This window comes from Gavialis gangeticus, unplaced genomic scaffold, assembly GCF_001723915.1.
Source record: "Gavialis gangeticus isolate Ggan-Ray unplaced genomic scaffold, GavGan_comp1, whole genome shotgun sequence".
NCBI lineage: Eukaryota > Metazoa > Chordata > Crocodylia > Gavialidae > Gavialis > Gavialis gangeticus.
The window spans coordinates 35031198-35048258 of NW_017729004.1; the positions used below are offsets into that span (position 1 = coordinate 35031198).

At 42.8% G+C, this 17061-nt stretch overlaps 1 protein-coding gene across 2 annotated transcripts in view; it reads right to left on the minus strand.

Annotated features, from left to right (window-relative positions):
* The window catches only part of KIAA1462 (KIAA1462 ortholog), a 151576-nt gene that overhangs the window by 47388 nt on the left and 87127 nt on the right, over window positions 1–17061 (minus strand). The window contains exon 1 of one of the 2 annotated variants that reach the window (XM_019508222.1): window positions 13762–14010. The exons of the other annotated variant lie outside the window; for it this stretch is intronic. The gene's annotated coding sequence lies outside the window, so the exon portion shown is untranslated. Of the gene's footprint in view, window positions 1–13761; window positions 14011–17061 lie in introns of those variants that run through there. 2 annotated transcript variants of the gene reach the window in all.

Below are 17061 nucleotides of genomic sequence, written 5' to 3' on the forward strand. Positions count from 1 at the left end.
CAGACCTAAAGTTAGCAAAATATTTGGTTTCAGTGATTCGCCTCTGCGTCCAACTTCCTTGCCCAGACAGTTCCCGTTTCCATCTTCCAGGCCTTAACACATTTTAGTCCCCAGTCTCATTCTCTCCAGGCACATTGTTTTAATTCAGCTTCCCATTTACCTCTTCTCTGATTTGTTGTCTTAATCTGTGCTATCCTTGTTTTCCTGTGTCCGTTTTTGGTCAGTCAATCCCAGTCTTTGCCTCCTCATCACCACTGTTTGGCAGATCTACATTCCTCCTCCCTATCCGTGTACACTCCACACTGGTTATTAGCATTCTAATGCACTCAGTCCCAGTTTCCCTTTTTTTTTTTCCACGAAGTCCTGATTTTACCTGTGTCTGCCTACTTTACCCTTACTATTACTCTGTTCCACTCTCCCCCGGCTCCCACCCTCCTCAACCAATTGTTCTACACTTCTCCCAATTCTAGTCTCATTGATCAAAACTTCCCTTCCTCAGTACCCGTGCACATTTTGATCACAAACTAGAGCCGAGAAGAAATGGAGCATGCTGAGTCAGAAAGTCGGATTGGTATATGTCCAGCTTGGTCAACATCAAAAGCTATGATACCAGAAGATGTTCAGTGAGGAAAGAACCTTTAGAAAACTAAGTGGTTAAAATTTAAAAAAAATCTTTACTAATGATGTGCAAACTGGGATTTTTCAAAGTTCTACAGCTTGACTAAGTTTGGGTGTTTTTTTCATGGGGATAGCAAAAGACACCTTCTTTCTCATCAGCAATATCTTCTTCTTGACAAATTCCAAGCTTCAGCTCAAAAACATGATGGCATTGAGAGCTTCTCATTGAAATGGGTATAAGGATTTTTCTAACATAGACAAAAGTAATTGTGTCCTAATTTTGTTCTCCAAAATGAATGGTTTTAGATGAAGGTTTCAAAAGAAATCTGAGGCAGATGCTCAGCATAGAAAAAGTCTCAGCCAAAATGGTTTGGCTTCTCTTAAAAAGGGCTGTTTAACCTCCTCTATTTTCCACTCCCTTTCTTATATGTTCCAGTAAGTGCACTGAAAACAAACATTTCAAATTAATATTTTTTAAACAGTAAAATCAAATTAGACCAAAGCTCTTCACAGCAGGGATTGTTCTCTTGCCTGCATTTGTACAATGCTTAGCAAGTTGGCACTCCAAACCCTGACCAGTGCTGCTAGGTAGCACAGGAATACAATGGAAGTCAACATAGTGCAGTAACAGGGATTACAGAAAGCATTCAAATTTAAAAAAAACATAATCCAAATGTTTGAACAGTCTTCACAAAAACATTAATTATGACCAATTATAACAATGAGGTCAGCATACAGGTCAGAATAAGGGAATAGCAGGTTAAGGAATATTAAGTTTAATATATCCAAGTCAGCAGGGTCTAATGAAATTTACTGTTGAATACTTAAAGGTACTTGCCAAATCAATCTTTGAATGATTAGCAATGAACTTCAGGAATTCATGGTGGATGGGTGAAGTGCACAGGACTGGAAAAGGGCCAACACTGATCTTTAAAAGGGGGGAAAAAGAGGACCCTGGGAAATTCAAAAGCAGTTGGTCTAATTTTGACACTACAGAGATACTGAAAAAATCTGTATGCATATGTGAGATGCTAAAGATATGATGAATCTTGACTTTAGTAAGGTTATTGAAAGTCTCACATATTATTTTCATAGCAAATTAGGAAAGCGTGGTTTTCAAACTAGGGTACACATACTCCTGGGGGATATACAGCACTTTGCCAAGGGGCACATGCCTAGATGTTAGTAATGGCAATGAAATTTCTGATTGGTCAATGTGACAAAGGCACCTTCTAGGCCTGATACTATTATGGCTCTGCCTTTGTCTCTGGGCAAACCATCCACCTTGCTCTCCTGCCACGCCTTGTTGGTAAATGATTTAATGTCAAATAGGTGGGAGGCTGACCTTCATGCACCCAAATGACCACGGGCAATCAGTACATGCTCCTACCACCCTTATGCATGACCCATGCTTCGCTGATGTCATGCTGTAAACATAAACAGCCCCGGCTTACAGCCGGGTCGAACATAGCCCCTTGTAAGGCCACTCACATACTGCCCTACTTGGGCCTTTCTCTTACTGCTCCCCCTCACAAGGGTCTCTCACACTCTGTCCCCCTCTCAAAAGGGCCTCTTCCATACCGCCTATCCAGGCCACACTCCCACCGCCCTACTCTGGAGAGATCCTCAGGCTTGCCCACTCATAATTCAGACAGCCCTGGCTCAGCCTTTTGGGTCTCTCCCATGACCCTCATCTGGGTGGTGACTGCTGATTCCTCTGCTTACTCTCTTCAGTCAGCCCTCACCCAGCCTTTTGGGTCCACTTTGACCCTCATCTGGGCAGTGACCACTGATTTACCCCACTCTGGGCTATCTCAACCCTAGCCTCTCACCAAGCCATTCCCTACTTCTGCCCCCTTGGGCAAACACACCACCCCTCCTACTGGGGCCCAGGGTCAAACACCCCCTTGGGAATCTCTCAGCTTAACTGGCCCCACTACTCCACCCTGCCACTTTCAGGGTCCAGGGTCTTGCACCCCTACAGGCTCAGGTGCTTCACAAAGCATGTTTGCCCCACTGTAGCTCTCCAGATAACCCACCCAATGGTGGAGGTAAGGGTTTAGGCACCCTGACCCACCTTACACTGGGGAGGTTCTTGATCCTGGTATTTACGTGGTCCTGCCCCACCACAGGCAGGACCTCTAGGTCTCCCTATCCTGGCAGGGTGCAGTTTTAGGTCATGCCCAGGACTAATGTGGTCTCCTCCTTCCCTGTAGCCTCACCCTTACCTCTGAGATATTCCTGGAGCTGGAGGTCCACCAGGCAATGTCACTAAGAAGCAGCTGATTTCAAAATGCTCTGCTCTTATAACAGAGCTCTCCCAAAATGGCCACTCTCATTAGCCACCTGGCAGTTCCCTGCTCCAGCCCTTAAAGTGACAGACACCCTAAAGGGTGTTCTGTCACAGTCAATGTGACAATGCACAGTAAGTACTGGCATTATCATGCACTGACATGTTCTCAATGTTCTTCCTAAGAAGTAAACGTGAAGAGATGCACTGGATATAAAGAGCACGAGCAGCTGTATTTTGCAGGTAGAGGGGTACAGAGCTAAAAAAATTTGAAGACTACTGATGTAGGTGAAATCATTAGAAGATCTAGGTGCAACGGAGTAAAACTATACTGAAAAGCATGCCTTTACCACAAGCTGATTGAATCAGGCAGCCATGCTCTTAAATGTGTCATGCTATTTTGCATGCGCTACCTCCGGAACTGGAAGAGGGGCAGCTGTATTTGAGCAGTCTTAATTAGTTTACCAGCAGCAACCCATAAATGAAGCTATACTGAGTCTGGTTCAGGAAGTAGGCACACAGTCCAGCATGGCATATTTGTATATATACGTATATATGTACTTTACCCAAGCCCATATATGGATCTAGAATTTTGAAAAAAGGTGCAGATGTTGTGATGCATCATCACTTTTATAACAACACATATTTTTCCCCAGTTAAAATAAATTAGAAGCTTTACTAATATGCTAGGGATCTAGGGTTATATTATTCAGTTTAAGATTGAAGAAAAAATATATATCCTCATTGGAATGAGTTAAAGAAATGATCTGCAGTGCTGTGAAACAGGAACCTTATTACCAGAAGCAGCTAACAGACAGCAAAACTGCAGAACAAAGATTGGTGGAACATCAAAACCACTAAAAAGAAGAAAGGGTTGTTAACATTTGTAGTTTGAAGAGTTTTTTTTTATAAAAGCAGGTTGATTTTAACGAGCCATGAAGTCAACTGACTTCCTCAGCACTGACTGATTAGAATGCTACTAGTGGTACTACCACTGCTAGACACTTGATTTTAAACTTTGGGTGGAGCAGAAATCAAAGGAGAAGAAAGGGGTAAAACTGCACCAGTGCATCCCCCCAATCCACCCTTGCCTGTGCCTTGTATAAGAAAAATTTTCCAAAGAACACTTTGTAATAGTTCACTGTCACACTGGGAGGATCCATCCAGTGGTGACCCTTAAGGGACTCTCTGGGATCCAGGTCTATTCATTAAACAACTTGGTTGCTAGAATACAGAAAGCAATTGAAAACATTGGCAGATGACACCAAGCTGGTGTCAAACATTTTGACAGTACAAACATTTTGAAGGATAGGAGTAGAATTCAAAATGTTTTCAATAAATTAGAGAAATGGTCTGAAATTAATAATGATAAAATTCATTAACGTACAGAATGGTACATTTAGGAAGGGGGAGGGGAATCAAACAACAACAAATTAGGAAATAACTGGCTCAGCAGCTATTGTGCATAATAGTTGAACTGAACAGGGCTGAATTGAATGGAAGTCAATAATGTGATACTGTTGTAAAACAATAAATGTAATTCTGGGAAGTATTAACAGAATTGTCATATGTAAGGTCAGTAGGTAATTATTGCACCCTATTCAATACTTGTGAGGTCTTATCTGGAGCACTGTGTCCAGCTTTGTGCATCCCACTTTCAGAAAGATGTAGACAAGTTTAGGCGGATCCAGAGGAGGGCAAGAAAAACAATGACACAGGCTTAGAAAATGTGCCATTATAGGAAAAGATAGAGAGAACTGGGTTTATTTGGTCTAAAAAGTGTGTGGGGGGAAGGGGTACATGATAACAATCTTAAAAAATTATCAAGTATTGATAAAATGAAGACAGTGACCAACTATTCACCATGTCTAGGAGAGTGAAACAGGAATTATTTGGTGTAATTTGCAAAGGAAATTAAGGTTAGAAAGTGTTTCCTGAGACAGAACAGTAAGAGTGGTGAGTCACTGAAGCTGTAGGAAGATTATGACATTTTCTTCACTGGTGATTTTAAGGACAGGTTAGACAAACTAGACATCTAAACAAAGACAGTCTAGATACTGGTCCTGCCGAATGAAGAGGAATAGGCTAGAGTAGTGGTACTCAACCTTTGAGCCACAGCCTGAATCTGGTCTGTAGGGCTGCATCACATGGTTGTCAGGACTCCTCAGAGGTCCTGAAATTTGGTGGTGGGGGAATGTCACAACAATTAATGCTGCTATTGGTCCCTTGATGTTAAATTTCTGGGTTGGAGGCGAGCCCCATTGGGGTCAATGATACAGTCCTATGTGTTGGTCCTGGATTAATGACCCAGATACCTTGTTCTGGGCAGACTCAAACCCTCAGGTTACAGCCCTCCAGTCCTGGTCTGAGTCCCAGTCCCTGAGTCAGAGTCACCATCTCTGTCCCGGAGGAGGTGCTAATTGTTGGCACTGGATTTATGACCCAGATACCTTGTTCTGGGTGGACCCAAATGCTCAGACCAGGACTGTTGTGGTCAGTCTGAGGGTTTGGGTCCACTCAAAACAAGGCATCTGGGTCATAAACCAAGTGCCAACACTATGTGTCAGGTCACACTGACATGCAGGGCCAGATCTGGAGGGTATAGGGTTGCTCCAGCATATGGGATCAGGCCTGGCACACATAGTGTTGCTCCATGGCTGTATCCAACACACCTGGGGTTGCTCTGTGGCCAAATCAAGCGCACTGACTCCACGCTGGATCTGGCCTGCAGACTGATCCTGTCCATGCAATCTGACCCACTGGGGCTAGAAGGCTGAGCACCTGTGGACTAGACAACCTCTTGACACTGTTCATAGGCCTGCTTTTTCATTAAAATAAAAAAAAAAAACTCCACCATGGCTTACATTTTTCATCTGGAATGCTTGCAGTTTCACTGCTACCTGCTCCAAAGCATTTGGCAACACGTCAAGCTTTATCCTAAAACTAAATTTTTAATGGTTAGGGTTAAAAATTTTATCAGAGAGATTTATATTAAAAATACCAAATGATAACTATTGCAGCAAAATGGTACTCCACAATAGACACCCAAAATAAGGCAGCTGCTGGCACCTGATCATTCTGACTTTTACACACTTATAACTCCCAGTGATTGCCAGGAAAGCCCCAGAGAATTTAAGCTATGCAACAAGTACTAGAATCCTCTGTTGGAAATATCAAGCTTGATCTTTTCTTTTTTCCTAAGTTAAGCTTACACAAGAGAACTGACTAAAATTTGGAACTTCCTTCCTGTGGATAATCCTCATATTTCAATGTTTGTCCTAAAAGTTCAAACATTGTAGTTTTCTGTGAAAAGTCTGCTCAAAAAAAATTTGATTTGGAAATGTTGGGATGTTTCATTTTCACTGGAAATAAAATAGTTTGACATTCCCAAAACTCTTGAACCCCAAATCTATTCCACCTCTAAGATGATCTTATATAACTTTTAGGCATCTAAACGATTCAGTCCTATCATACAACAGCCACCAAGTTACCTGAACATCTATGTCTCTAGAAGTGCTCCATCGGGGCAGCTAGCTCACGTCCTCATGGTTAGGACTCTTCCCTGGAAAATGAGAAATGTGGGTTCAACTCTCTTTTAGCTTAGACTCTGGGTCTAAGGCAACTGCTCTAACCTCAATGTTATTGGGATAAGAAGTGGGTGGGCTCTCTTCCTCCACAGTAGATGTCTCCCTCATAGGTGGATTCTTACAAAATGTACACGCATAAGCGTCCTTATAGGAGATGGAGACTTCCAGGGAGCCAAGAACATAGACAAAGACAGAGCTACAGTTCCTTTACAGCAATACACAATAAGGAGATAAAGTTCAACACTGTGCATTTTTCCTGATGGGAAATATTCAGCGAAACCAACACTTTCCTATTAAAGATCATTCTAATGGAAAATTCCCAACCAGGTCTATTAAACAAGCATCTTAACTTACTCGTAACATGTCAATTTACTTTTTCAAGTACAGTCAATAATAAAATGAAAATATTATTTATAAAGTGTCATGTGTGATCCATCCTGCCAAGGCTCCCTTGGGTGTTGTACATAAAAACAAAACCAAATCAAAATCAGCATAAATGTTATAGCAGCCCCTAAAGCCCAACACTCTCATTACTCAAAGGAAATCACAGGAGAAAAGGAGGAGGGTTGGAAGGAAATATAGGGCCAGCAGAGGCCATACTGAAAAGAACACATACTAGAAATAAAAGCTGAGATAACCCTTTGTGAGACAGGAAGGTATGGGCTTCAACTGCTCTAACAAGGAATGAGTTTCAAACCTTTGGACTCACCACAGACAAGACTACTAGATTGCTGAGCTGAGACAGCCCTGGGATCCCTCAAAACTGGGAGGCCTCAGATCACTGATACCCATCTGGAAAAATCTCTGGGAGAGTTTCTATTACAGCCAAACCATATTTGGGATTTCAAAGACAGCAGCACTAACTGACAAATCATCTCTGACGCCTGCAAGAAGAAAGGACATGCCAAAATGATTGTAGGCCGGGAAATTGAACTTTGTGACTAGCCCGTGTGTTCCTGCATTTGTATACCTCTCTAATTCATCTCACAGGAAACAACATGAATGCTGCATTTACCTTTTGTTACCTGTGAAAAGGAAAGGCAACATATTTTTCTCTCCGGAAAAATAAAAAGCACAAAGACTTACAGTTGCTGAAAATCAGGGTCCATACCCTTTCCATCAATTTATGAGCAGAAATCCCCAACAAAATCCATTTGGAATTATGCCCAATAACAGTGTAATGCTAAAACAAGGCTCCTAAGAAAAGCTGGAAAGGGGAAGAAGGGAAATGTTAACGTAAAGAATAAATAACCTATATAAAAGAGCCTGATTTCTGGCTAACAAAACACAGTAGATTCCTCACTGTTATCAAGGATATGCGGAGAGGTGAACAGTCAGCTGGGTACTCTTCATTGGTATCCAGACCTTTGGGAATGACTTCTGCTTCTCATCTGTCACAACGCTGGTTTGTTAGCACAATGCAAAGCTTGCCTCTTCTTCCGAGTTAGGTACTGGCTTGGGCTGTTTGTAGAGTGGCCATCACGAAGGACATTTTGGTTTTCTGCTACTCTGTCCTCTATTGATTTGAAACCCACCACTTTTATGTCCTCTATTTTTTCTTCAAGAAAACCGGAATGTCCTCTATGATGGCCACCTTAGCTGTCTGTAGTGATGCCAGACTCTTGCAGGGATTGAGTGAGTGAGTGAGTGAGTGAGTGAGTGTGTGCGCGCGCGCGCGCATGCTTACTGTTAATTAATTTCTATTGTATCAATATTTAGCTTGTCACTGGGTAGATTTGATCAGGGAAGAAAGGGGAATCATTCAGACTCTACTTTTTTTATTTAGAATATTTTTAAAAGTTCTCCAAGAGCAAACTACTGGGTAAGTGCTTTCAAAGCCAAATAAGGAAAACAGCTTCTACCAGCTCCCATAGTAGCTGGTGTTCAGATTGCCTACTGCTTGTTTCCAATAGTGAAAAAGCACTCTACTGCTGTTCCAGAAGCAACGCAAGTGGGGGGTTTTTTGTCCTTGGCTTCTTATTTCTATGCACAAAAAGAGCAATTAAAATATATATTCAGTTGTCTTCCATACTGAAGATGTATCTGGTTCCTAGAGCACTTGGCAGAGGATGAAGTATTTCCTCAGATGACAGCTTTTGTTTATCACAACAGTAGAGCTAAATAGTAAAGTACATTTATCAGACACAATGGGATTAGCCAACTCCTTTCCCTCCAAAAAAACAAGCTATAAAAGACAACATGTTTTAAAAATGAACTGGGCGTTCTTGTGCTGTTTATGCCACTTTGTAGGAATAAATTTGTCAGGGCAACAAAACACATAGTACTTGCATTTCTTGACTGTGTCTTAAAATTAAGACCTTGAATACCAACAGCTCCACTTAAAATACCTCCACGCAAAGCCTGAATAAATTGTTCCCACACTAAAATATGCGGTTCTTTTTTTTCTTTCTTTTTTTTTTTAACCGATAGAAAAAGCACTCAGTTTGGGCAAAACACAGAGAGATCACAATAATAATTGCATTTAATCTTTTGAAGTGTGGAGTGTTTTAATAAGGGATCCATCACAGAGTTGGACTACTTTGAGATGACGGCGACATGGGTTATAAAGCTTGGGCACCATGATCAAAAGGATTACACACATTAGCATTCTACTAATCACAGCAGGATTGGTCAGCCATTCAGGCCAGGATTCAAGGAAAAAACCCCCTGTAAACAAACACTTTCTCCTCCTCACAAATGCAGTTGGTGCCTTGTCCTTGAGGATCCATACGGCTATGCGGCATCCCTTTCTTTTAGACTGATGAAGAACTTGTGTGGTGGTGAGCACAGTCCTGTGTGCCCCTTCTGTTTATCCACCAGCCTCTCCTCTCTCACTATTTGTTTTACATTAATTTTGCATACTTTTCTAGAGAAGCAACAGCCTTCTTGTAGATCTCTATCTGTATCATTAATGCCCCTTGCATCCACTTCTCACGTCTGTCATGCATTCTCTGCCATGCATTCACACAATAGCTTTTGTTTTGTTCATGGCAAGATCCTAATACCATAGTAATATTGTAAAGGATTAAGGGTTTAGTGAATATATGTACTCCTGAGGTTCAGGAGTACTAAACTGTAAGTTCATAATATGCCACTGATCATGAGGTAGCCTTAAGCAAGGGTTTATGGTGGCAAAGTTTTTGAGTGCTGAGATTCCTTAGAGACTGACTAGACAGGTGTTAGCAGTGTAGAGGAAGAGAGAGTCCTGACTTTCCTAAATGGCTACTGATTTTGGACGTCTACCTTATAACATTTACTGGTGTCTTTTGCACCTCAAAACGGAAGCACTGAAAATTAGCAGCCACGCTTGGAAATTTAGGCATACTACATTCAATTAATACTGTCCAAGGAATCACTGACGCATGTTAATATTTCAATCCTGATATACTTCAGCAACTTGTACCACTACCATCTTTCACTGTTTGGTGTAATTAACAACCGCCAGCGATCGCTACTGTAGATGTTAAAAGATCCCATCATCCTCCTATGAGATCTTAAAGATCATATCCAGGTTGTTGAAAGACTGACCACCCTTTCTTTTGTAGCCGGAACTAGTGAGTAAACTTTCCCAGTGTTCTGCAAGTCCGCGGGCTCTTGAAACAAAGCACAATAGCAAGGTTTAGCAAGTGAGATAACCCTTTCCACTCAGAAGTAGAGGAAAACAACATCTGTTAAAAACAAACAAACTGCTGCAATGGGTCAGCAAAGACCCAGAAGATTTCAAAGACGTAACTCCTGGTTGGGTCAACACATTGCAAAAATTACAAGAGAACAATTGTTTCATACCACACTCTCCCACCGCTAAATTCCCTCAAGGTTAATTAGGATGGACTTCTGCCAAAGTCATTAGAACTGATTTGGGCAGGAACTTGCTTATGCTCAAAAATGACTGAGAAATTTAGAAATGCATCAGCCTCCAAACAAATGGGCTTTGGGCAAAACCAAATTTGCATGTAGCATTGTCATTGCTGGAACAGTCAGGAGAATTATTTTAAATGATCTTTCTCTAGTTAGACAGCTAAGCAGAAAACTTTTTTGCACACCCATTGAACAATGTATCCTTGTTTTGTTTTCTATGTGCTCCTTGGGTCATGAAAAGCTAGTCAAATTACATACTTAAAAACAATGTTCCACTATAATCTACTAATGCTTAATAGACACACTCAAGGCAGACAGAGCAGCCCACTAAGTATTTCCTGAACACTGAAGAGTATGTTATAGAATCTAATTCCAGCAACTCTGAATAATCAAAATGGAAGTGAAGACACAACCTGGGGCCCCAGCCTGGCCATGATATTTTACCAACCTGCTTTGTACTTGGGGTAGGAAGATATTGTCCCACCCAAGGAGCTGCCGGGGAAAAAAGGAAACCTGCCTCAGGTAGTCACTGTCCTACCCACTCCCCATGGCTCTCCAGGAGACAGTAATCTCCAAAATTTCCAAATCACCACCCCCATTCCTTGACAAATCACCTGTGCTGGCTTCTGCACTGGGGAAGAGGGCTGGGTAAGGCCCCGGCTGCTCCCATCTCCCCCCTGCCGGAGGAGAACCAAGGGCGTGCAATACGGGGGGCGGAACCAGAGCCCAAGTGATTAACTGGTACACAATTCCTTGGCATAACAAGCTCTATAGCAGCTGCTGTTAACTGTATTTGCTCCTGCAACATTTCCTTTTATTCACCCGATCTACTTTAGCCTGAAACTGGAAGATCATTGTTTTCCGAGTGTCTATTAATAACAGTAACAAGTGGTAACATCCTCTTTTGCCCTGGAACAGAAACTTTAATAAAATGAAAGGAAAAACGCTCCAGCTAAAGAGCAGGGCTGGAGAAGATGAAATATGCATCCCATTGGCACTAACCAGGAGCACAGATCAAAATGATTGCTCAGAGCAATCTGGGAGCCCCACAACAAATAACACTACCACTGCTCTTCTGCTGCTAAATTTCTGGACACACAGGCCAAATGACGGAGCCCCACAGGCCACGTAGGTCCAGCTGGTGGAGTTGGTCCAGTCAGACCTAGTACATGGGGCTGGGCCCAGCTCGACTCCTGGCTCCAGGCCACACACCAGCTGTACCCCACACATGCAGTCTGCGCACCAGAAAGGTTGAGCACTACTATTCTCAGACAATTATGCAATGCAATATTCAGCCCAACATACTACACAAAGCTGCAGCTTTTCTTCTTCTCTGTTGTAACAGTTAACTGAGCCTGCTTGGCATCAGTGCCAATACCCTTATAATAGTATGTAATAGAATGGAGGTAAATGTTTGCAGCCTGGTGTAATACAGCCCCAACCCCTCCAGCTGAAGCCAGTGGGTCTCATTTGAGCACAGGTGAAGCTGCATGGGTAATTTGTGTGACCACAGCCTAAGACATTCTTATGACCATGTTTTAATTTTCCTTTTTAAGACAAGCTGCTATGAAGACAGATGCTGACTTTAACATTCACGGGTTTCTTTACACAGCATGGTTAAGAGCATGTCAGCTGGGGCATATTTTCTAAATCAGGGCCTTTGACCTTAGTAAAGAATCCATGTCTCCGGTGCAGAAAGTTTGTTAAAAGGGAGAGAAGACTGGAATTAACAGGTGCAAAGTGACATGAGCAGCAGTGGCGATCCTATGAAATTGTCAAAGGTGGTAGTACAACACAGCATACACCATGCTGAAGAAGACAACAAGGGTGTATTGGGGGGAGGTGGGGAGAAAGATGTTCAATATCAGAGCAGACAAGAACTCCAAGAACTAGAGAGAAAGACTAAAAGAGAGATTAGATTTCTTCATGGGCTTTTTCAGGTTTGTTCAGAAACAGACAAAACTATATAGACCTTAAAAACAGACAAACATACTTTACAAGATTTGGGGATTTAGCTAAACTCATTTAATCTCATTTCAAAATGCCTGCAATCTGCATGTTTGTTGTTAATTCACCTATTACGTGGGAGACAGAACAAATTTAAGCTTTGTAGTAGCTGCATGTTATCAGCCAGTCACCCATTTTGTCACTTGCCTGTACATACAGAGTAACTGAAGCTTTTAGTTATAGCTCTTCAGTGCAATACTTTGTTTTTTTAAATATACAAATACCTTTCAAGCATTTTTATTTCTGTTGTTACTGGCAAGAAGCTAATGCCTTTATACCACTAAGCTGGTTGTATTGCAGTAAAGCCCTCATGTCTGCTATAAAGCACCTAAAATGACAGAAATTGTGTGGCACTTTATGGCTAAAGTGATTACATCTGGAGAGAGATGCCTGGAGAATCAGAGATCCAGGCTGGCCATCAAGCTCCATAAACAATCTTTACAGCATCTCCCTTACAAGAGTTTAGCTGGGAACAATAAACACGGCAGGAGAACTCCTGGGATGCAGCAGCCAGGCACTAGCGAGGAGACATGCACACAAGCACTTCTTAGATTTCAGTCTTGGATTACCGAACCCTAATCCCTAAAGCATTAGATTCACTCTGTGAGGGGCAGGACTTTCAGCAACCTGGGGTTAACATCATTATTTCTCTAATGTATCCCCTAAGAAGTCAAAAACAGGCCAAAAACAATGTATATAAACAACGGAGGGCTATCGGTAGAGAAATCGAATCCACTGAAGCAACGGTCAGTTCATCCACTAACTAGCAGGTCACTGGAAGTGAGCCCTGGCTGTACTTACTTGAGGAGTCCTTAGAAGCATGCAACTGAGCAAAAGCCTGACTTGAAAAGACTGCTTCCAGGGCTGCACGGGTAAGGCAACCCTTCTCTTATGCTTTGGACTCCACCAAAGCATAGAAGTACAAGGGACACTGCAAGCAGCAAACCCACATTAGGTGGTTTTAGTCTTTACGTTTCTGCCTCAATTTTCGCCAGGCTAAGAGAGAAGCAGCACATGCCAGAGATCCTAGTCCACAGCAAAAGCCAAGTGGATCATAAAACTCATTCTTCACTGGTACTCAGATAACTTGACTGGAGATCATATAATCTGTTCCTGCTTCAGCAAAATTATTAATCTGTTTGAAAAGTGTCCGAGCTGCGTGTAGAGACTCTCTCTGCTCAGACCTCTGGGATAGAGCAGAGACCACAGTTTGAAAGGATGAGAAAGTTCTTATCGCTGGCAGCTGCATGACAGCTCTGCAGTGGGGCAGTTTGTTTTTGCAGCATGCCTTAAAAGAGAAACAGCAAAGTCGCTCAGACAGTTCTCTTGAAATCTTATTTCAGAATGAAATTAACTGGCTGGAGCTGGGAGATGTAATAAGAGAACAGGTCAGTGACTTACCAAGTGGCTCCGTCATGCTTGCCTCTGTCCTCTGCGCTGGGGAGTACTGTGAGAGTGCCTTGCATGAAGCAGCCAGTGCTGAGCATGCCTAGTTGAGGGCATCCTGCCTTGCCTTTCCTCTCCAGCAGCTTAATGACTTTGAAGTGAGCCTCAAGCTTCCTTCAAGTTTTCAGAGACTCCCTTTCTAGGAAAAAGGAGTCTAGCCCTTTCGTTTCAATCCAGGTGGCACTGCTGCTGTTTAATTCCATCTGATCATTTCATTATCATCTCTGACAATGCTTTAACCATAGGAAGTAGCTTATCTCCTCAGGATTAAAAAGGTTCTTGCTAATGTGCTGCAGATTGGAACTGTGTGTGTATATACACATATATGTAAAATTAACTTCAAATGTAATCAGCATGAACCCATAGTGCCTGGGTGAGAGAGACTGCAGCTCTGACGCAGTCTACACAAAGGACCCGCAAACCTATCACATTCTCCAGGAGCTCTTGGTCTCCTGATGTGGTAACGCTCCCTCATTCTACCCTGTTCTTGGACAGACATCCATACTTCAAAATGTTTCCAAAACATCCATTCTTTGGTCCCAACTTTGCAACTTGTGCTCAGGCAAAAGACCTGCCTATGCAGAACAGCAGGTCTCAGAGCTCACAGGTTGAGTTCATGGGCTTCCTCCCAGCCTTGCACCTGGAATCAAAGATCCATGAATTCAGCTTTAATCCATTGCTGCGAACACGCTTACTGCTGTGGTGGAAAGTTCATGTCCCATGCAACAGTTCCAGGTGGTAAAGCAAGCTCAATGCATTTGAATTCTAAATAAAACAGAGCATTTGAGGAGCTGGGTGCCTGGTTAGCTTCAAGCAGAAACCCCCATCGGTCATAGCTGCACGCCTTCACAGGCCTCCTGCATTGCGTCTAGCTATGAAGTTGAGTCAGCCAGACTTCCACATGTAGCATCCTCCCAGAAAAATAACACTCAAAAAGCAGAAAGGCCTGACCCAGGCACACCAGCCGCCAGTTCTGATAACAGCAGGCTTGTTGGGAACATCCTTGAGTGTGGAGTATATTATTTTCTTTGAAAAGACAAACAATCATCTCCAGCTCCCCCCCAGGAGCTGCAGAGTAAGTAAGCACTGTACAGTTCATAAGAAAAACATTAACCCTCCATGTGCCAGGAGGTTCTGTAGGAAGGAAGATTATAGTTGATCAAGGGAAAAAATAGGATGTGCTTTTAGAACTCTCTCTGACACTCTTGGCTGCCACCCAGGACATGACATCAAAGGGATCCCTTCTTGTCCAGAGAAGTGCTTTTGGGGCACTTGGGAGTTTGGAGACTACTGGCAGGAGATGGTAATCACAGCACGTAAGCGATGACCAGAGAGACAACCCTATGCTTCCAAATTAACCCACTGGAAATTTCTCCAAAGTAAGTTACTACAAGGCTCTGTGTTCTTAAAGTCCCCTTTGTCTGTAATACTGGTTCCATCTGTTTCTGGTTTTACCATTCCCAATAAATATGACTTGAATGATTTATCTGATTGGTTTAATGAATTATCTTAAAATAGATTATTTGATGCTGTATCTTCTCACTTTTTGCTCTGGCTGCTAATCTGAATATTTAATGACATTTTTCAAATAATATATTTGTGGATCATATACTTCATTTTTTGCCTAGGTTTATCTGCTGCTTCACATCTTGAAGAAACTTCCACCCAGGCTCCCAAAGCACTTGTAACAAACACATCCATGACTTGGGCTTTACCCAACCCCATCAGGTATGTGTTCTTTGCTCCATTTAATAGCTGGAGAAACAGAGTACAATGAAGTTAAATGACTTATCCAAGATCACCCCAGGAGTCTACAGAACAGCCAAGAACAGAATGTCAATGTCCTGATGCTGTAGCCATAGGACCATCCATCTCCTGGCCTTTTTTTGCTTTTTGTTATAATCTAACAATGAGTCTCTGATCCTGCAAGCACACATGCATATGTGTAACTTTTCACACAAGAGAACTTTTGCCAGCTTCCATTGGACATCCATCCCTTCAGTGGGACATATAACAGGCCTGAGGTTAAATAAAGGTCTACTATCTGCTGGATCAAAGTCATAGTTTTGTTTCATAGGTTATTCAGAAAAAAACTCCACTTCTTTTGTATGTCCCACAGGTAACATACTGGTATATATAATAGAAAAAATAAATGGTTTCATGAAAGCCATAGGGCTGTTGTCACGAAAGGTATGGAGCAGATACTCTGTGATGAGATGATTAATGTAATCTGTCATCAGTGCAGAGGGCTGAAAATTGGGTCAATCATTTAAACCTCCTCTTGTGAAACGGGGAGAGAGAGTAAATAGGAAATAACCAGAACTGATGCCTCATGCAGAAACCTTTCTGGGATGATGAATGTCATTTGCACGTGTGTAATCTTATCTACACCAGGAGCTGTTTGCTATCCTGTGTCAGCTTTTAGTGACAAGAATGCAGTCCTGGGAAGCAGCGCTCCTTCCTGGGCCCCAGCCCCATTTACTTTCTGTTGTGTGGTTTAGTATGCAATATACAAAGCACCTCTCACTCCAGGTCTGGTAGCTTCCTGCCACTATAGCATAGTCCTCAAGGGATTGGCAATACAAGAGCTAGCCAGAGCTGACAAACCAGAAGAGAACAACTTACTGAACACTATGGCTAGGGACAGACATTACACATAAACCAGTTTAACTCATCAGAAACTGGTTTAAACCTGTAATAGAACAGACATTCAGTGCACATAAACTGGTTTGAAAATGGCTGAAACTGGTTTGAGAGAAATCTGGTCGAAAGTTGTAGCTGATTTAACCGGTTTACCCTTCGAGAACCAGCGCCGGTTCTCACCGACGCCCGGGCTCGCAAGCGGGAGAAGTACACCCCACTGGCCAACATCCTGAGGGGCCGTGGCTACAATGTGACAGTTGATGTGCACATCGTGGGAACGCTCGGAGCCTGGAACCCCAGCAACAAGAGCGTCCTGCGTGCCTGCCGCATCTCCCGCTGCTACGCCAAGCTGATGCACTGCCTCATAGTATCCGACACCATCACCAGTACTCCGACCCCATCAGACGAACCACCGCCGGACCGGACCCAGAGGGACCGCCTGAATCCCACCCCCACCCCCGCACCAGATGGACCTTCACTCTCGAGAGGATTCTTCAACAATGGACGACCTTGCTCCACCTGAAGAGGACCCCCATGATGAGGGTCTATATGGACTGAGACACTTTCCTTGAGCCACTTCCTCCACCATTGCAGACCATTGTAACAGGTTTG